We start from the raw sequence: 21,075 nt of genomic DNA on the forward strand, positions 1-21,075 counted from the left end.
AGAATTGAAGAGATGAAGAAATGTTAAAGCACATTGTGTGTAGCTAGGGTAGATGCTGCTTTGTGAAGTGTCTTTGGCTGCAATTGCATTTGAGTGTGTGCGTGTGGTTACTACTTCATAATGGAAAATGCAATTCAAATAGTTCGTGGAAATACGTATCATACAAACACTATGCATGGATTAAAATTTTTAAGCCAAATAAACACATCTTTTTTTTTTTTTTGACAGGCAGAGTTAGTGAGAGAGAGAGACAGAGAGAAATGTCTCCCTTCCATTGGTTCATCCGCAGGGGCCCAAGAACTTGGGCCATCTTCTACTGCTTTCCCAGGCCATAGCAGAGAGCTGGTTTGGAAGTAGAGCAGCTGGGACTTGAACTGGTGACCATATGGGATGCCAGCACTGGAGGCACCAGTTTTACTTGCTATGCCACAGTGCTGGCCCTGTATCTCTTCTTTTTGCTCCAAGAACATGTTGTGTTGTAGGTGTAAGGCCACCACAGAACACACCAAACACCGGAGTTAAGGGAAAGGTTTATTGTGGGGTGGAGGAAGCCCAATGGGATGGGGGGAGAGGGCAAGAGGATAAGAGAGAGAGGGATCAGGAGAGAGAGAGGGCACATGTTCTGGAAGCAGGTGCTGTTAAACCTTTGCCAGGGGGCAGGGAAATAGGAGCAGTGAATCCCATTAGGTGGGGGTGGAGCTCACACCTGTGGTTGGGCCATGGTGCTCAGGACCAAAGTTTACTGTGCAGGTGGCCATGAAGGCCAGAGCCTACGATGGTGTCCAGGGCCTAGATGGTTCCACAGATAAGATGTCATCACTTTGCTAAGAGTAGGTGTGTTTGAAATGTTTGCTGAAGCAACATATAAAAGGTAAGCCGAGAAAACAGAAATGCTATCTTTCCTGTTTCCACATCTCAGAAATGGGGCTTGTTCCATTACACAGAAGATAGGAGAATGGCTCTGCAAGATAGGAGAATGGTTCTGCAAGCTACATTAGCCTGCCATGGAGTCCTCACAAGTGATTATTTTCAGAGTATAGACATCATATTGACACGAGCACATTTCAAATCTCAAACAAATGTGCAGAAGCTTAAGAAAAACAAGCTGTCCCACCAGACCAGAATTTTTGACACCAAATGTCAGAAAAGGCTGTCCCTTCAAAAGGTAATGCTGCAAATCAATCGATATTATACTAAAGCCTCATGCTTTTGGAGGGTATTTATTTTAATAAAATATCAAACAAGGAAAGAACGTTTTGTGTTAGCCCCTGAATCCCTGGAATGCCAGTCCCTTGCCATTCTGCTAACATGGGCTCAGAAAGGAACTGTGGGCAATGAAAGGAAACCAGGCCACTGTTTTCCCATCCCCAGCTTTGTTCGGGCTGGCTTCTCTGGGGACAGTAGTTACTGCAGGGGGCCCAGCCTCTGTATGCCAGCACAGCCTGTGATGCCACATCATTCCATTGAAGAGAGGGATATTCAACCAGCCCAAGTTCGCCATCATTAACAGAGAAGCTAAAATAAACAGGAAATTTTTCACATCAGAGGTCAGCACACCTGTTCTGGCTCAGCTCTTGTCAAATGGATGATCTGGGGAGTGTTCCCAAAATACACACTTCTGACTCAAGACACCTGACAGCTTGTGCTACTCATGAGCTCCCGAGTGGTTTTGGTGCTTCTGGTGACTGGTGTTTGGTGCCAAGATTTTGTCAACTCAACAGAGGTGTTTGTCAATCCCAAGGAGGAAGCAGCAGGTGATTCCATCCTTTCCTATTCAAGGGGCTGTCATCAATCATGTTCGTTTAAAATGAAAGATATGTCAAAGCAAACCTTGTTTGCAAAGTGAGCAAGACAGCATACCTGCATCTAGGTCCTACTATGTGAGCTTCCAAGTGAAAGGTGATATTGCACATTATGCAAACATAGCACAAGCCATGATTCTCATTTCACCAAGCAGCAAACTAAGATCCAGATGCTCTTTCCAAAGCCATTCATGGAAAGTAGGATCTGTCTCGAGTTCTCTCTCTGAACACCAAAGCTAGGATTTCAATCCAAAGTAGGAGTTGAATTTGTTCCTCTCTGACCCCAGAGTTTATGGTTTTCCATTAATTCTGCTTCATAGCTTATCGGTGACTAATAATCCCTGTACTTCAATTCCATTCCACAGATAGCTAAAGACAGAGAACTTGAGATCAAGAGTGTGTTTGTACAAAAACCAAAACAGAGAGGACAAGTAGATGTGAGACAAGCCCACACAGTGCAGGGGCCCACAGACCAGGAGAAAGAAAAGCACACGCAGAGGCCACGCAGGTGTGGTGTACCAGCACAGGCATAACGACACCTGCTCAGACACTGCTGGCTCCAGGGCTGTTTGGAGCATGGCTGATGCCCCTGCTGGTTCTGAAGGGTAAAGCAACATTTTATTTTTTTTTTAAGCAAGATGTATTCAAGTCAGAGACTTCCTGGCAAAGTGGCCAGGAGGGGGCATCAAGAGAGGCAAAATTTGAAGGGGCTTATTGTACTGGGATTTTTAAGCATAACCTTGGGGAAGAAACTGTCACTCAGTACAAGGCAAGGACAAGCCCATCAAAAGACCTGATTTTGTAATCTTTTTGCCCTGTCAGGCTTGCTAATGATAAAAACAAAAGAGCCATCAGAAGGGTGGGGCACATGATTTGTTTTACTGTGAACTGGGAGCTCAGAAGGAATCGCCACTCCCTTTCTATTCTCATGGTGAAATTGGAAATTCCTAAGTAAAGGGACAGGCACTTTTGACCTTGCTAAAGGTAACTTTTTGGGGGGGCCAACACTGGCACAGCGGGTTAAAGCCCCAACCTGCAGCGTCAGCATCCCCTATGGGCACCAGTTCAAGTCCTGGCTGCTCCTCTTCTGATCCAGCTCTCTGCTATGGCCTGGGAAAACAGTAGAAGATGGCCCAAGTGCTTGGACCCCTGCACCCATGTGGGAGACCTGGAAGAAGCTCCTGGCTCCTGGCTTTGGATCAGCTCACCTATGGCCATTGCGGTCATTTGGGGAGTGAACCAATGGAATGGAAGGCCTCTCTCTCTCTCTCTCTCTCTGGCTCTACATCTCTCAATAACTCTCTCTGTCATATAAATAAAATAAATCTTTAAAAGAAAGATAACACCCGGACTGCCTATTAACCCGTCTGACTCCTCATATTCCCACCTCCAGAAGAATGAACCCTTAATTTATTAGTGGGTGTAGTGATAGTAAAATGGAGCAGTCTTATCTATGGTGGGATCTACACCCTGACACAATCCTAGGCTCTGCCCCATCCCCCCCTCACAACTGCTGGAAGCCAGGTGGCCACCTGGCCCAACCACTGGTGTCAAGCTCCACCCCCATCCTAATGGGAGTCGCTGCTCCTACTTCTCTGCTAGCCCCCTGGCAAAGTTTTAAAAGGATCTGATCCTAAACATGTCTCTCTCTCTCCACTCCGTCTCCTGACCTCTCTCTCCGTCTCTCTCTTACGCTCTCCTTCTCCCTCTTTTCCTTCTTCGCCCCTTCGCTCCAGTCTGTCGGGTTTCCCCCAATAAACTCTTTCCCTTACTCTGGTGTTTGGTGTGTTTGTCACAGTCTTACATACAGGATGATGAGCACTCTGGCTTCTTCAAGCTCGGTAGAGGCAGCATAGGGAATGCCAGTCAAGACCAGGTTCCAGCAGGAGATGGCCCCCTGAGAGGGACTCACTACCAGCTTTCAGAAATTGCATCCATACAAGGTTTCGTGTGCATGGCCATCCAGAATTTAACTGTTTCAGATCTGGAGAAAACGAATATAACAAGTAGATTAAACTCTCTCAGGGTCTAAAGCAAAGGACAGAGTCATTATTAGAGGAAAACACATAAGAAAGGTGCTGTCTAAACCATGAGGAATTTTTCCCATTCAGAGTCTAATAGTAACTGGCAGGTGAGGCTTGATAATAATCAGGTGGGCTTTAAAGTCTGGCCAGACCTACCTATATCTTTTTTTTAAAGATTTTATTATTTATTTGAAAGACAGAATTACAGAGAGAGGCAGAAAGAGAGAGAGAGAGAGAGAGAGAGAGAGAGAGAGAGAGAGAGAGAAAGGTCTTCCATCCACTGGTTCACTCCCCAAATGGCCGCAATGGCCAGAGCAGAGCTGATCCAAAGCCAGGAGCCAGGAGTTTCTTCCAGGTCTCCCACGTGGGTGCAAGGGCCCAAGAACTTGGGCCGTCTTCCTCTATTTTCCCAGGCCATAGCAGAGAGCTGGATCGGAAGTGGAGCAGCTGGGACTCAAACCAGCACCTATGTGGGATGCTCGGCACCACAGGCCAGGGCTTTAGCACACTGCATCACAATGTCAGCCCCAAGACCGACCTCTGTCTTCACATGGAGTGTTAGAAGGGGCAAATGAGGAAGGTGTGGTCCCCCTTAGGGAAGGCACCCTGCTGACTTCCATTACCTAGCTGGCCTGGGAGAAGAGCTGGCCTGACACCTTCTGGCAGGTGTCATCTCTAACAAATTTGCAGCTCTGCCTGCAATGTTGCTGACCCTCCTTGGCCATCCCCTCAACAGTGCTGGTTACATTGGAAGCTGGTCTCAGTGAAGGGCATTTTTTCAGCTTAGAGCTAACAGGGTCCGCAGTTCTGACCCAGGAGTCCTTCAACCCACAGGGCAGTTCTGTTTCCAGTGACCCATCTCTTGGCTTGGCTGGCAGAGCTGCCAGGGCTCTTCATAAGCTGACTTCTGTGCCCATCTGAAGCCCTGGCTTTCCACATCAAAAACCAGTGCGATTTGCGGTGGACTGGCCTGTTGGGTCTCCTTGATGGCAGATCACTGTGTAAAGTAGCCATTAATTGGCCTGCCACCTATCTTTGCATTGTTCCTGCTGCCCAGTTTGCTCCTCTTTCCTCTCTGATTCTGGGAAAGTAGACCAAGGAGGTAGCCTTTAATGTTAGCCAAGAGGGTGCTTAGCCCCATCCCTAATCTTTGGTGGCCTGAGCTAGAAATCGATAGCCTCAGGAATATTCTGTTAGTGGTTTTTCTGTGAGGTAGACAGTGCCCTTGAGGAAAACTATGCCCTCGCTTTAAGATCAAACATGATGACCACCTTATCTATAAATTTTGAAATCATTAGTAAAACTTTCTCTCCCTTGGTTTGGTTTGAAAACAGAGGTGTTTTGCCTGTTTATTGTGCTCATGGCAAGATATATCTAGCTATGAAATCATCATTTCTTCTATATGTAGCCAAGCTATTATTACAGAAAAATTGTTAGCCATCCTTTTTATAAGGTCTACAGATCAAACTTTACATCCTGCAGAGTCCTTCAGAATAGAATCAGTTTCCTATCTTGAAGATGCAAGAGAAATGAGGGAACAAGTTAGGCTTCCCAGATTGCTTGCTCTTAGTAACTTAATAGCAAGTTAAAACTTGGCAAACAAGTTTAACTGTTACCAAAAAAAAAAAAAAAAAACTTATAAGAACATTTATTGAAAGGCCCAATGCCTTCTATAAATTTCAAGACAAAAGTACATGTATTTCAAAACATCTCTACAATGTCTAATACAGTGTAAATTGTTTGACCAGTAAACCCATGCTAAAATGTACTAATGGCATAAACAATTTTAGGATGCTCTTTTTTTTTTAAGATTTTCTATTTATTTATTTAACAGACAGAGTTACAGACAGTGAGAGGGAGAGACAGAGAGAAAGGTCTTCCTTTGCTGTTGGTTCACCCTCCAATGGCCGCCGCGGCCAGAGCGCTGCGGCCGGCGCACCACGCTGGTCCGATGGCAGGAGCCAGGAGCCAGGTGCTTTTCCTGGTCTCCCATGGGGTGCAGGGCCCAAGCACCTGGGCCATCCTCCACTGCACTCCCTGGCCACAGCAGAGAGCTGGCCTGGAAGAGGGGCAACCGGGACAGAATCCGGCGCCCCGACCGGGACTAGAACCCGGTGTGCCGGCACCGCTAGGCGGAGGATTAGCCTAGTGAGCCGCGGCGCCGGCCATGGAGCCAGATACTTCTTCCTGGTCTCCCACACGGGTGCAGGGGCCAAGCACTTGGGCCATCCTCCACTGCACTCCCGGGCCACAGCAGAGAGCTGGACTGGAAGAGGAGCAACCAGGACTAGAACTCGGCACCCATATGGGATTCCGGTGCCGCAGGTGGAGGATTAGCCAAGTGAGCCACAGCGCCAGCCCCAGGTTGCTCTTTTTTAAGACTTATTTTTTATTAATTTGAAAGGCAAAATGACAGAGAGAGAGGTAGAGAGATTGCCTCTGTTCATTCACTCTCCAAAGGGCTGCAATGGCCAGGGCTGGACCAAACCAAAGCCAGGATCCAAGAGCTCTACTCAGGTCTCTCACATGGGTGAAAGGGGCCCAAATACTTGGGTGATCATGTGCTGCTTTTCAAAATGCATTTGCAGGGAGCTGGACTGGAAGCAAAGCAGCCTAGATTCAAACAGGCATTCCAATATAAGATGCTAACGTTGCAAGCACTGGCTTAACCAACTGCACCACAGCACCAGCCCCTAAAATTTGTTTGGCTGAAGAAGGTTGAATATGTTGCCAGGCAGAAGAGACAGATGGAGAAAAGTCATGTAATTACAAGGAAAAAATTAATTTATTTAAAAAATTATTTGTTTAAGGAAAAATCCCCTATTTAACAAATCTAGAGTTAATTAATTGATTTATTATTGTTGAAGGTTCAGAGCAGTAAGAGATAAATATATCCATTAGATAGAGGGTTTTTTCCCCTTTTTTCCCCACAAAATCTCTTCACTTGTCTATCCATTTTGTCATAAGTCTTTTTTTACATAATAGTCATTTTTCAGACTTCAGCTGATCAGAAAGCAAGAAGAAATTTATCCATACTCAAGCTCCCTAGGCTCAACCCAGCCTCTGCCTCCTCACATTTGCCTGCAATGATTGACAGTGATGACAGCCAATGATATCTTTATCTTCCTTCTCCAGACTGAGATGGATTTCCTCTGCTGTCTATCAGGGATCTGTTAGCAAAGCTGCAAGCTTGCAAGCATTCAAAAGACATCATACAAGATAAAAATCCTGGTGAATATCGAGCTAATGGGTGCAACTAACATAAATAAGTCAACAGTTCCTCAGTACAGGTTACTGAATGAAGTACAGAAAATTCATCCAATGACAAATGATCAGAAAGCCACACAGGCCTGGGTCCACTGAAGGGCATTTGTTTAAAGGACAAGAAGGACTCAGAAGTGACATCCTGAGCTGGAGGCCCTGTGCCTTATGCTAGCCATCAGCGCCTGGGCCAGGACAGTCAGAGAAGCATGTCCCATCACTCAGTAGCTCAGCTCTTTCCTCTCTAACAAAAGTTGAGGTCTATGAGAACGGACTTTCCTGAGGTCTAAAGTCACTCAGTCTAAATAACTCACCACCATAATGCAGATGTAAGTCCATTTACCACTTATCTTCTTCCTTCTTCATAGTCATGTAATGCTCCAAACATTCTGGGATGTTTGGTTACCCTCATGGAAATTGAAATAAAATTGATTATATTAGCTAGTCTGTGGACAATAATCAATCCTGAGCCAAAGACCTAACGCCGGCGCCGCAGCTGACTAGGTTAATCCTCCGCCTGTGGCGCCGGTACCTCGGGTTCTAGTCCCGATTGGGGTGCCGGATTCTGTCCTGGTTGCTCCTCTTCCAGTCCAGTTCTCTGCTGTGGCCCAGGAGTGCAGTGGAGGATGGCCCAAGTGCTTGGCCCCTGCACCCGCATGGGAGACCAGGAGGAAGCACCTGGCTCCTGGCTTCGGATCAGTGCAGCGCGCAGGCTGCAACACACCAGCCGTAGTGGCCACTTCGGGGGGTGAACCAACGGAAAAGGAAGACCTTTCTCTCTGTCTTTCTCTCTCTCTAACTCTGCCTGCCAAAAAAAAAAAAAAAAGAAAAAAGAAAAAAAAAAAAAGACCTGACTAAAGACTTTAAATTTTAAATGTCAAAACTTGAAAACAGAAAATAGTGTAGCACATTTTATGGCCTCACTTAGGGAAAAACTTCTTATCAGACATGCTACCAGCAGATTTAAAGAAAGTAATTAGTATAGTCAACTACATACCAATTTTTAAAAATTCTTTTTATCCACAGAAACCATTTGAAGAATACGAAAATAGTCTTTTCAAAATAGGAAGATAATATTTGGAATGTGTACAACTCTCCAAAATTCTTCCTACCTAAGCAAGGTAAGTCCATCTACAATTCATTTAAGACAATGACAAAGACACTCATAACAAGGCTGCTCTTAAATTACAAGCTCTTGATCAGCCCAAATGCCTATCCAGAGAACAATGAACAAATAAACTGATCTCCGACCAGTCATCTAAATATGAAACAATAACTTACAGCAACGGACTAGAGCAATTATCTGTAAACAAGGATGAGTATAAGGCACATAATGCTGTCCTTTTTAAATAAAGCAAAATTGCAAAGCACGAATATGTTACCATATTAGTATAATAGTAAATAGAGGTGGGTAGTTATACCATACACGTAGTAACTATAAAGATACTCATGGGAATGACGAATCACCAGCTGCTGTTGGCTAAAGCAAAGGGAACTAATGGAAGAAGAATTCAAATACATTGACTTCATTTTATTCCACAGGCTGGGTTTTATGTATATGCACACTTATTATTCAGCATATCCTTGACTATATTAACAAAATTTCATGATGAATAATTTTTCTTTAAGAAGGAAAAAAATGGCCAGTGCCGTGGCTCACTTGACTAATCCTCCGCTTGCGGCGCTGTCACCCCCGGTTCTAGTCCCAGTCTGGGCACTGGATTCTGTCCTGGTTGCTCCTCTTCCAATCCAGCTCTCTGCTGTGGCCCGGGAGTACAGTGGAGGATGCCCAAGTACTTGGGCCCTGCACCCGCATGGGAGACCAGGAGAAGCACCTGGCTCCTGGCTTCGGATCCGCACAGCGCCAGCCGTAGCGGCCACTTGGGGGGTGAACCAACGGAAAAAGGAAGACCTTCCTCTATCTCTCTCTCTCTCACTGTCTAACTCTGCCTGTCAAAAAAAAAAAAAAAAAAAAAAAAAGAAAAAGAAAAAAATGGAAGTTTGGGGTAACTTTCAAGGAAAACACCACAAAAAGACAACATGGAACATTAAGGGGCAGACACTGACACAGCAGTTAAGATGCCGCTTGGGATTCCTGCCTTCTGTATCAGAGTGCCTGGGTTTAGGCTCTTGTTCTGTCTCCAATTCCAGCTTCCGGCTAATGCACAACCTGCAGATGATGCATCAATGTGAGGCAGCAGATGATGTTGCATGGGTTGCATCCCTGCCACCCACATGAGAGAACTAGACTGAATTCCAAGCTCCTTGGCCTTTGCCTGGCCCAGCCCCAGCTGTCATGACCATTTGGGAAATGAAGCAGCAGATGGAAGTTCTGTTGTCTTCTCTTCTCGCCTCTTCTTTCTCTCTTTCTCTCTCTCTCTCTCTCTCTCTCTCTTTCCATTTCAAACAAATAAAAAAAATAAAGAAATAGTTGACAGAGATGAGATATGCATACTTTAATAGTCCCTTAAAAATAGCTCCAAAATAGAAATTAGAAGGGATAAATAAATGCATGTCAATAACAGGAGAAACTTTTTAGAATATAAAAAAGACTTCAGGGGCCAGCGTTGGTGCAACAGGTTAGACCATGGGTTGTGACTCTGGCATACCATATTGGAGTGCCAGTTTCAGTCACTACTGCCCTGCCTCTGATGCAGCTCCCTGATATTGTGCCTGAGAAGGCAGCAGAAGAGGGGCCAAGTACTTGGGCCTCTGTCACCCGTGTCATCGAAGTAGAAGACCTGGTTAGAGCTCCGGGCTCCTGGCTTTGACCTGGACAAGCCTCTCTCTCTCTAAATATCTCTCTCTTTCTCTCTCTCTCTCTTTCTCTCTCTGTCTCTCCCTCTCTCTCCCTACCTCCTTCTCTGTAAATCTGCCTTTCAAATAAAATGAATAAATATTTAATAAATAAATAAACAAGACATTAAGCCCCGAGTTTATATATGAGGAAACCACTCATTTATAAGGAGTCTTCATAAAGTCCATGGGAAATGCATATTATAGAGTGATTATACATGGCTTTCAAAAATTTTTGTGCTAAAATAAACCTATATTTTAATTTAATTTTCCACAAACCTTTAGAGTACCCTCAGATATCACAATGAACAGCAAAGAAAAAGAGAATATCAAAATCTTCTAGCGAGAACTAATAGGTTACTCACAAAGGAAATTGATATAAGACTGTTGACAGCATTAAATGGAGAAGGATATAAAATAATTTCTTTAAGGATATGAGGAAAGTATGTCTTGTCAAGAATTTCCTACTCTGCTATCTGTTATTCAAGAGGGAGAGTAAAAGAAAAACATATATAGAACTCAAACCAGAAATTGACCCTTCACAGATTAACTTACAGGATGTACCCTGACAAAAGAGCAGCAACGAAACAGAAAGTTGTTCGAGAGTGGACAGGAGATGCCAAAACCATTGGAAGAACAGGTATTCTTTCACATTTATTTGCAGACTTATTCTTCAAAATGATTAGAAGCAATTCAACGAAAGGCAAGAAAGGAGGAAAAAAGGAATAGCAAAATACACTAAATAAAAACTCCAAAATAAAAAACAAGAGAAGTACGACTATATTTTAAATCACTGTACATGTGAATTGAAACAGAAACTCAATTGAAAGATCAGTTGTGTTTTTATAGACCTGCAGTGAATAATCTGCAAAAGAAATAAGAAAGCAATTCCATTTACAATTATATTTAGAAGAATAAAATATCTAGGAATAAATTTAGCCAAAGAGATGAATTCTTATACAGTGAAAACTATAAAACATTATTGGAATTACAGGAATTAAAGAGAACTAAATAAATGGAAAATCATCCTGTGTTTATGGATAGGAATATTCAATGTATCATTAAGAGACTGGCATTGTCAAAAGCAATTTATAGATTCAATACAACAATTATAAAAAATTTAACATCCATTTCTACAGAAATGGAAAAGTTAGTCCTCAAATTTACATGGGATTGCAAGGGGTCCTTGAAATACTGAAAAGTAATAATAATAAAATTGCAAGGGTCACACTTCCTAAATTTGAACATACTCCAAAGCTCTAATAATCAAAACAGGTAGACCTATAAGCCAATGGGACGAAATTGAGTGACATGAAGTAAACCCATACAAAGAAAGCCAGGGGATCTTTGACAAGGATGTTAAGTACATTTCCTGTGGAGATAAGGTTCTTTTCAATAAATGGTTGTAGGCTCACTAGACTATCCCATGCACAAGAACAAAATTGGCTGTAGCGGCCATTTGGGGAGTGAACCAGTGGAAGGAAGACCTGTCTCTCTGTCTCTCTCTCTCTCACTGTCTATGACTCTACCTGTCAAAAAAAAAAAAATCTCTATTCAGGCCCTTTACCTGCCTACATCCCAGTACGTATAAAAATTAAGTCAAAACTGATAAACAACATACTTATAGGAGATAAAATCATAAAACACTTGAAAGTAAACATATGGTCAATCTTCTTGACCTTGGATTTAACAATGTAGTCTTAGATATAACACTAAGTGCATCAGCATGAAATAGAAAAATTAATTAACTTGGAATTCATAAAAATTTTCTGTCTCAATGGACATTACCAAGAAAGTAAAAAGCAACCTATAGAATGGGAGATAGTGTTTGCAGATCATATACCTGATAAAAATTTAATATGCAGAATATTTGAAGATCACTCAACAAGAAAGGCAATCCAACTTTTAAGTTAGCAAAGGATATGACTAGATTTTTCAAAGATAAACAAATGACTTATAAGAATATAAAATGTGCTCAACATTATTAATAATTAGATAAATGCACAAACCACAATGAAATATGTGATACCATTTCACACCTGTTAGGATGGCTATTAAAAACTAATGAAAAATAGTAGTGGAGAAATTGGATCCTTGAAGAGGTCCCTCAAAAAATTCAGCATAGTATTACCATGTTACACAGTCATTCCACTCCAAGGTAGAGCTGAAAAGTGAATCCTAAAAGAATTTAAAAATAGACTCAAACAGGTACCTGGAAGCTATTGTATAAATATTTACAAGAGCCAAAAGGTAGAGATGAACCAAATGTCCATCAACTGGTAAATGGTTAAAAATTGTATAATATCTATGCAATGAACCATCAGCGTTAAAGAAGGGGTGAACTTCTGACACCTATCACAACACAAATGAACCTTGAAAGCACTATGCCAAGTGAAATAAGCCAGACATGAAAAAGCAAATATTGTATGAGTCCATGTACATTAAATATCTACATTAACTGGCAAATACATAAAGACACAAAGAAGCTTAGAGGTTAGGAAAGGTTAGGAAGAGAAAAGAAAGAGGAATTATCACTTAATGATTACTGTTCTGTTCTGCGTGATGTGATTTATAAAACACATTTTTCAAAAGAAAAGTTATAAAAACACAGAACCTATATAACAAAATGCAAATGAAGAAATAAGAAATTAAGAGGAGAAATAAGACAGTAGGGTTATAATAATAACAGCCATCAGCAGAATTCTATTTGAAAAACACTAAGAGAGACAAAGGGAGAGTTCTTGTGGTCATGAAGCTGTCCAGGGCGGCAGTTGGGATCCCAGCTGCTCCTCTTCCAATCCAGCTCTCTGCTATGGCCTGGGAAAGCAGTAGAAAATGACCCAGGTCCTTGGGCCCCTGCATCTGCATGGAAGACCTGGAAGAAGCTCCTGGCTCCCGGTTTCGGATCGGCGGAGCTCCAGCTGCTGCAGCCATTTGGTGAGTGAACCAGTGGTTGGAAGACCTTTCTCTTTGTGTCTGCCTCTCTCTATATATAACTCTGACTCTCAAATAAATAAGTAAATCTTTAACAAAAAAAGAAGCTGTCCAATCCACAAAGAAACATAACATAATATGTAAAGCAAGATGAAAGATTGACATCCCAATGCCTGGAGAGATTAGTTAAAAGAAAGACAGGAAGGAAAAATTATATATATATATATATATAGAGAGAGAGAGAGAGAGAGAGGTGGGGAGGGGATGAAGGAAGGAAGGAAGGAAGCCAGGCAGGCAGGCAAGGAGAGAAGGAAGAAAAGGAAATAGTAAAATGGTAGATGGCATTTGAATGAAATTTAAGAAGCTCAATGTACTATCTGTACATGGGCATTGGTCTGCAACAATTAAGCATTCTCCCTTTGAACAAACATGGAACCTTGATAATATTGGATGTGTTATGCCATAAAGAGAAATTTCACCGAACTCCAAGAAGCAAAAATCAAAGATGCTAGATTCCTTGAGCACAAATGCAATCAAAGTAGATAATAGCAGCGAAAATGCTGCCCAAATGAGAAGCCATGTGCCTGAGTGTTAAACACGTTCTTAATTACTGAGTTAAAGAGGAAACCAAAATTGTGATTTTGAGACAAAGGCTAGTAACAGTATGAACTGAGAGACCTAAGCAAGGCAGTAATGAGAAGAAATATACAAAGGGCCTTCATTAGAAAACAAAAATATTTAAAAAACTAGTTTTCTAAGAGCTGAAAACATATACTGAATAAACAGAAGAAAAAAACTGGTATAGTTTAATAAAGACATTCATGAGGAATAAGACCTGAAAGTGGATTTGATTAATACATAAAAGGTAATTTGGAAAAAGTATTGAAATAGGAAATGCAAAGAATAATTAGAAAAATTTATCATTTCAATGAAGAGAATTGGGAAACAATTTCTACATACAGATAAAGAGAAAAATGTTTAAGTGATAAAAGTGTAATATTTACAGTCTCTCAATAATATGTGTAAACCTAGAAGTAATAGATATTTCTCTAAGGAAAATTTGAATAATCAAAACTGACTCAATAAAAGGCAGTGAGCATCATAGTCCAATAACCAAAGTTGTAATTGTAATATACAAACAGGAGCACATTGTTTTTCTTAGGAGTTCTAGCAACCCCTTTAAGACAAAAGCGACTTTGTGATTTCTTCCAGAGGATAGGAAAACAGAGAAAGTCCAATTTCTCATATCCATTATAACACTAGGCAGAAAGCAAATGAATGATAGACATGATTAACAATGAGCACAGAGAAGTAAAAAGAAAAGAGGAAAGACAAATAATGACAACTACAAAAGCCTCACATCCATATGGTTCAGCTCAGAATGGTGCATGCTTCAAACCTTAAATCTCCCCAAGCTACTAGAAACAATTGCATTATTTCTAAAACAGAGTAAATGATGAGTAAATGATGAAAACCATGTTACCATCTCAATAGATTTCAAGAGAAGCATTTGATAACATTCAACCCTCATGCTCAGATTTTAAATTTTTCTTTTATTTGAGGATAAGAGTGAAAGAGACAGAAACACACACAGAGAGAAAGAGAGACAGAGAGCTAGCTCCCATTCACTGGCTCATTCCCCAAGATTTCATAACAACTGAAGTTGGGCCAGACCAAAATCAGAGCAGGTTGTTCATGATGTCTTGCAGTTGTTCCCGATCTACAGATTGGCACTTGTTTTTATCTGCATGAGTAATGAGGAGCCAACCCAAGAAGCTGCTGCCAGAATGCCAAGCAATCTCAGAAAAAGTGTGAAGTCAGACCAAGCGCAGCAAGGACTCCTCAGCAAGGATGTTCCCACACAACAAGGCAGAAGGTTGCTGTAATAATTAATTGAGGGGTGGGCATCTGGAGAGTTGGTTAAGCTAACACTTGGTTCACCTGCATCTCATATCAGAGGGCAGGTGTGAGTGCTGGAGACTCTGCTTCCCATCCAACTCCCTGCTAATGCACCTGGGAAGACAGCTTATTATGGCCAAGTACTTGGGTCCCTGCCATCCTTGTGGGAGACCCAGATGGAGTTTGTGGCTTCTGGTTACAACCTGGCACATCCCTAACTGTTGCAGGTCTTTGGGGAGTGAACTAGTAGATAAAAGATCTGTTTTTCTCTCTCCCCCGCCCCTTTCTCTTTCATTCTCTCTCTCCTTTATAAATAAATAATTTTTAAAATAATAATAATTAATAGAACAACTACATATATTAACCAAATAAAGAGATGGTTCATGGCTTTTCCTATTTGGTAGTAGTTTCCAATATATTAAATTGGTATATTTCCAAATGAAGAGAAAAAATAAAACAGGATACAGTCTCTCTTCAGCTAGTAGACAAGAATTCTAGCCAGCTCTACCAACTGTCATGGAAGCATGATGGAGAACAGGCACACATTTCAGTGATGCTACAAGACCAGGTAAGCCCATCATCGATCAGTCATGGTGCTCCACAGAACAGTGGCCAAGTGAGGTTTAACAGGATGCAATTTGGAAGAGAAATTGTGAATAGACTTTCTGAGGTATGCTCATGCTTTTTAATGAATATGCATCACTTCTGTATTTCTGGAACAAAGAGCTAAATCTTGCTGTGAAAGATGCCACAGACCGATGGCCCTGTAGAGGTCGTGGTTGTTTTGATCCATGAGACCCATGATTCTGTGAAACCATTTTGAAAAGAGGAGGTCTAGAGAAATTCCAGCAATGCTGAAAGTCAAGCTCCACCATCCCAAAACCTCCTGAACAAATATCATGCAGCCACTGGATTCCCCTAGATGAAAACACTTCCCCTGGAAAACAAGAGAGGATGGTAGACTAGATTCCCAACCTACAATGGTTTACCTACACATATTTGACTTTTGCATATGGGTATGAAAAAGTGTATTCTGATAACCATCTGCTTTTCATCTTCAGTAAAATATTTAATAAATTACATGAACTACTCAACATCTTATGGTAGAGTAGGCTTTATATTAGAAGAGCATGGCTCAGAGGCCGTGCTGAGCTATGATGCTTGGTAAGTAAGCACCTTAAATGCATTTCTAGTATCCTATATTTTCAACTTAGAATCGGTTTATTCAGATGTAACCCCCTCTTAAATCAAGGAACATCTGAATTTTGTCATCATTATCAGTATTTGTATTACCATTCCTATTAACAACTAGAAACAGTTCAGATAGTTGAGTTCCTGACCACCCCCCCAAAAAAAAAAAACTGGATGTACTTCCGCCAACCACAGAAAGTAACAAGGGATTGCCAAAGCCAACCCTTTCAAAATGTTCCCTGCTCTCCCCATTTCCCATATAGGACTTGCTGCTTCCTTCTGGGCTGTGTTTCCACACTGTGTGATGCTGTTGCTGCCTGAAACCCATCTCTTCCTCCTCTGGTTCATTCCCATCATTTTACCTGGACTTAGCTCAGTCAGACAAATACCACTGTCTCTGAAAGTCTCTGGGGCTCCTCAATATCCAGCTCCAGGACACCCATTCCACTGTATTCTCTCGCCTACCATGTAGTGATGGTGCTGTCTGTGACTCTGTCCATCTCACTCATATGATGACCATAGACCCTGGAAGGCAGAGGCTGTGGAGAATCAATTTTTTGCCATATCATTTGGCATAACCTCTGAGTTGCAATAGGCACTCAGTAATTACTGAACTGAATTAAGTTGAAAATGAATAGAAGTCTAAAAAAGGCTAAACTACTCTGTCTGAGCTACCCTTTGTTCACCATCGTTCACCATTGCTTAGATGTTGGAAGTATACTCCCTTGCCACCCAACTAATTTGATCATTGGTGGACCAGAAAGACAAACAGGCTTGAAACATCAACCTTAATATCAGACACAAGGAAGATACTTGGTAATCTGGGCCATTCTTTTGTCTTTCTGGTCATTTAATTGCATCACAACACGTTCCAGGATCCTGCTGAGCTCACTTCTGCTGACCCATGGTTCTTGCCTGACTACCTGGATTCTAGGATCAACTCATGATAGATTAGTGACTTCAAAACCTTCATTTCCGATAATGCATTCTGATTCCCCTCTCTGAATTCTTCATTATTTCTCCATTTTCATTTTACAGCTTTGTTCTGTCTTCTGATTTCAGTATTAGATCTCAGTGCTAACAGCAACTTCTCTAAAAGTAAACCCCAGTACCCTCAAAAGGAGGACATTCTACTACACAATGAGAAGCAAATCAAGTGTGAAGAAGACCCAGTGCAATTGGCACCAGTGTCCCTCAGCATGGACAGTGTTATATAGCAGTTGAAGATGGCCCAAGTGCTTGGACCCCTGCACCCATGTGGGAGACCTAGAAGAAGCTCCTGGCTCCTGAGTTCAGATTGGCCCAGCTCTGGCTGTTGCAACCAATTGGGGAATGAACCAGCAGACAGAAAACTACCCCCACCCCGCCTCTACCTCTCTGTAAATCTGTCTTTCAAATAATAAATAAATAAATATTTTAAGAGATAAAATATGCTACATAAACATGAGGGATTACTATACAACTGTGAAAAACAATACAGATTATTTCTGTGAACCCATGCGATTTCCAGATATTGCAAAGTTGGAGATAAAAGCATAGTGAAAAAAAGCAGGTCTATGTGCTACTTTTCAGGAAGAAATAAAGAGAAAAAAGAAGACATGCCTATATGTCCTTTTCTTTACCAGTATGAATGCAAGAAGGCTAAACTAGAAAAGATGTTTATTTTCTACAAGGAGCTGGAGAGAGAGGCAGCAGGACTGTCAGAGGGAGTGCATATTTTTGTGTGATTTTGGCTTTTAGCATATATGTTCTTTGGAAATGACCATGTCATAACAGACAAAGCCTCTGGAATTATTCCAGACATGACAACTAGTAAAATCCCTGAAACTGCTTGGTCCTGTACTTTACAGATGAAAAGCTCCACAAAATTATTTAGTCAACTGACAAAAGCAGAATATGGACAGTAGATTAGATAAAAGCATTACATCAATGGAAAATGTACTGAACTTGAGACTTGTATTTTTTATGTCCAGAAACATTCATATCCATAAGAAATATTTAATAGAGTGTTCAGGGTTAAAAGGTCCCAGTGTATGGAACATTTTCTATATTGGATCAGGAAACTTTCATGTCTATACTTGTGCTCCCAGAAACACACACACACACACACACACACACACACAGAGTCTTCAAAAAGTTCACAGAAATGCATATTACATAAAATGTATACAGAGATTCAATTTTTTACACCAAAATAAACTTACCCTTTAATTTCATTTTCCAAACCTTTTTAAAGACATTCCTTCTTTCCTTCCTTCCTTCCTTTCGAAGGCAGAATGACAGAGACAGAGAGAGATCATCCATTCACTGGTTCACCAAATGGTAGCAACAGCCAGGGCTGGGCTGGGCTGGGCTGAAACCAGGAGCCAGAAATTTCACCCGGGCCTAACACGTAATAGGGACTCAAGTACTTGAGCTGTCATCCACTGCTTCTGAGGCTCATTAGCCAAGAGCTGGGTCAGAAGTAGAGTAGCCAGGACTCAAATCAGCACTTTGATATGGGATGCAAGTGTCTGAAGCAGAGCTTAACCTGCTGCACCACAACCCTGCCCATCCACAGACTTGCTGAGGTGCTGCTCGTCACAGGGCAGCAGGTCCGATAGAGCTCCTCAGGGCCAGCCTGGGGAGCTCGGGGGCCGAGCAGGATGATGAGCGTTAGCAGCAAAGGAACCACACCAGAGCCGGGAAATCAGTCAAAAACGCCCAGGGCGCAGCTGGGTTCTCGACTTTATTGGGAGGGGAAGTGGTTTTATAGACACAGAAAGGGGGCTGTCCAGGGCACAAGGGAACAGAGCCAACCAGCTGAAAGGTAAGGCAGGACACAAGCCGGGCACGCCCTCAAGGGCCTATCACAGCCGAGGACACATACTGTCCGCGAATACGGAAGTTTCCTGTCAGGCTAGGTACCTCCCCCGGGGGCCATCTTGGATTGTTGGAAACGCTGAGTCACTGGGATTCGGAAGTGCAGTAAACTCGAACAAAGGCTTAGCGGCCTTGTAGAGTGAAGGCTTAGCAACTTTGTTTCCTTTTCGATTGGAGCCCCCCTTTCCCACACTGAGGTACCCTCATGTGTGGGGTAGGGGATAGGAGAAAGAGAGCTCTAATTGTTATAGGTGAGTCTGGGTAAAGAATATATAGGCACTGGGTATACTATTAGCATTCTTGCTGCTCTTCTAAAATTGAATATTACTTCCAAATAAACAAAAACAAACATAGATCTGTGGGACTATAGGATTTTGTTTATTTGTGTGTGTCTATGCCTGTGTGAGTGGGTGTGTGTGTGTGTGTTTCCAGTCACAGACTAAACTACCTAATAAATGCTCTAAGAATAAGAATAATAAAAGCCATTACTTACCGTGTACTGTACCAGGCCCTGGATTAGGCATTTACACATATTTTTATTCATATGCACAACAGGCTCCCTGTTTTCTATTACTTTTCTATCATCCGATGTCTAGAACATTGTAGCCTTGCATTTAAAATGGATTATAATCACATATATGTAGATGTGCCCCTATGTATTAAAAAAGGAAGCATTGCAAACCATTAACTGATGCTCTGTGATAAGCAGCAATAGACAACAGCAAAGCCAAGACCATTATTTTTCCTTTTTGCCTTCCCCCAACTACTAAGCCTATATCAAACCCTTTAAAAAAAATCTTTCATTTTAGTGGTACACATTTAAAACTCAGAGATAACCATGTTTCCAATTCATGGCTTTCTCTCTCTAATCTCCAGGAAGTTATTAGAAACTGTATCAGTAGCACCTTGTACTCAATCATTCTATTACAGTAAAATATTTCCTTGCAAAAACAGAAGTTGTCTTCTACCTCCTTCTGGCAACTTGCAACCCAAGCTGGTCATTTAAAAAGCTCAACATGAAATGCACCTGGATCTATGTGCTATCAGGTAGAAAAAAAGAAAGATGAGTCTCAGAGAAGCCAAACACATTGTATCATCCAGTTTCCTCTTCCATACAGGACAGCAACTTAATACAAATCTCTACTAACCTCTCAGACCATTTCCTATTTCCATGGGCGTCTTTTGGCCAGGCTGTAAGCATATCAGTTTAAAATATCATAATTTTAGCTCCAAAGAATACCTCTAACTCCTTAGTTTAGGAGATTAAGTCCATTTCCCCCACTTTAATATAGCTTCTTAATAACTGATTGTGTGACTCATTTATTAATGTAGCTGATAATATAATTCATCATTCGACCACTAATTAACACTCAGTGATCAGTGATGAATATAGAAATAAAACCTTTGGTTTCAAAGACATTTTATTACATTAGAAAGATAGATAAGGAGTATAATTTTGACCCCACGAGACAGAAAAATTCAGATCAAAGATCTTGTGAGATAATAGATGTCAGGATTCTGTCTGCAATGGGAGTGCAGTCATCCTGTTAGATGGCAGCTTCTTTTTGTGGAAGAGTTTGCTGAGACACAGAGACACCGAGACAGCTGAAGTCCCTCGCAGACTCAGCACCAGAGTTAGCCCTCCATAGGGTTGTCACCTCCACCATCCCCCTGCTTCTGCTACTCAGAGCCACAATGCTCCCTCTAATAGCTACACATCTGCATATTCTTCAGGAATTGAGGTTTTCACTCATTGTGTTATAGTTTCTATTCAAGTACATCCCGTAATTTCTTTACAAAATGATACTGGTGCATATCCATGATTTTAATGCTAATTTATATGCACTGATGGATTCCAAACCCCTTTTGTTTTACTCCAGTCACATTCCCCCAGGGGGATTTTCCAAGCACACACCTTTCCTCCTTGGTCCTTTTGCTTCCTGTGTGTTTGAAGGGCAGATGGATGAATGGTCTAGGGAGAAGCACCAGAGAGAATCCAATCCTCCCAGGCAATCCTCTTCCTAATCCCAAAATTCCAGGATTGCAGGATCTCTGTAACTCTGCAGGGATACTTGCTAGGGACACAGCTGTGCACAACTGGCCATGCTCCCCTCCCTGCCAAAGGGGACTGCAGATCTTCCCAAGGAAATTCTATCCACCTGAGCAGGTGACCTCCAGATTGAAATCTTACTGGGCCACCCCCAGCATGAGGAAGGAACCAGGGACCTAGGGTAACCATGCTAGTCTGAGCCACGCCCCCTCTACAGCCCCAGGGGGACCGTTTCCTGCTCCCAATCTGCTTCTCT

The 21,075-nt window shown here is 42.0% G+C and overlaps 1 long non-coding RNA gene across 3 annotated transcripts in view; it reads right to left on the reverse strand.

Moving 5' to 3' along the window:
• Window positions 1-18,655, reverse strand: part of LOC138849192 (uncharacterized) — a 66,113-nt gene extending 47,458 nt beyond the window's left edge. For 2 of the 3 annotated variants that reach the window (XR_016231674.1, XR_016231672.1), the window contains exons 1-2: window positions 18,112-18,655; window positions 3,611-3,786 (exon numbers count right to left, since the gene is read on the reverse strand). This is a non-coding gene — a long non-coding RNA (uncharacterized LOC138849192). Of the gene's footprint in view, window positions 1-445; window positions 1,516-3,610; window positions 3,787-18,111 lie in introns of those variants that run through there. The other variant, XR_016231673.1, reaches the window with a different exon arrangement.
• Window positions 18,656-21,075: the final 2,420 nt, after the last annotated feature.

The sequence above is a fragment of the Oryctolagus cuniculus genome, chromosome 3, assembly GCF_051225735.1.
Source record: "Oryctolagus cuniculus isolate XC-2025 breed Fujian yellow rabbit chromosome 3, ASM5122573v1, whole genome shotgun sequence".
In the NCBI taxonomy this organism is placed as follows: Eukaryota; Metazoa; Chordata; class Mammalia; order Lagomorpha; family Leporidae; genus Oryctolagus; species Oryctolagus cuniculus.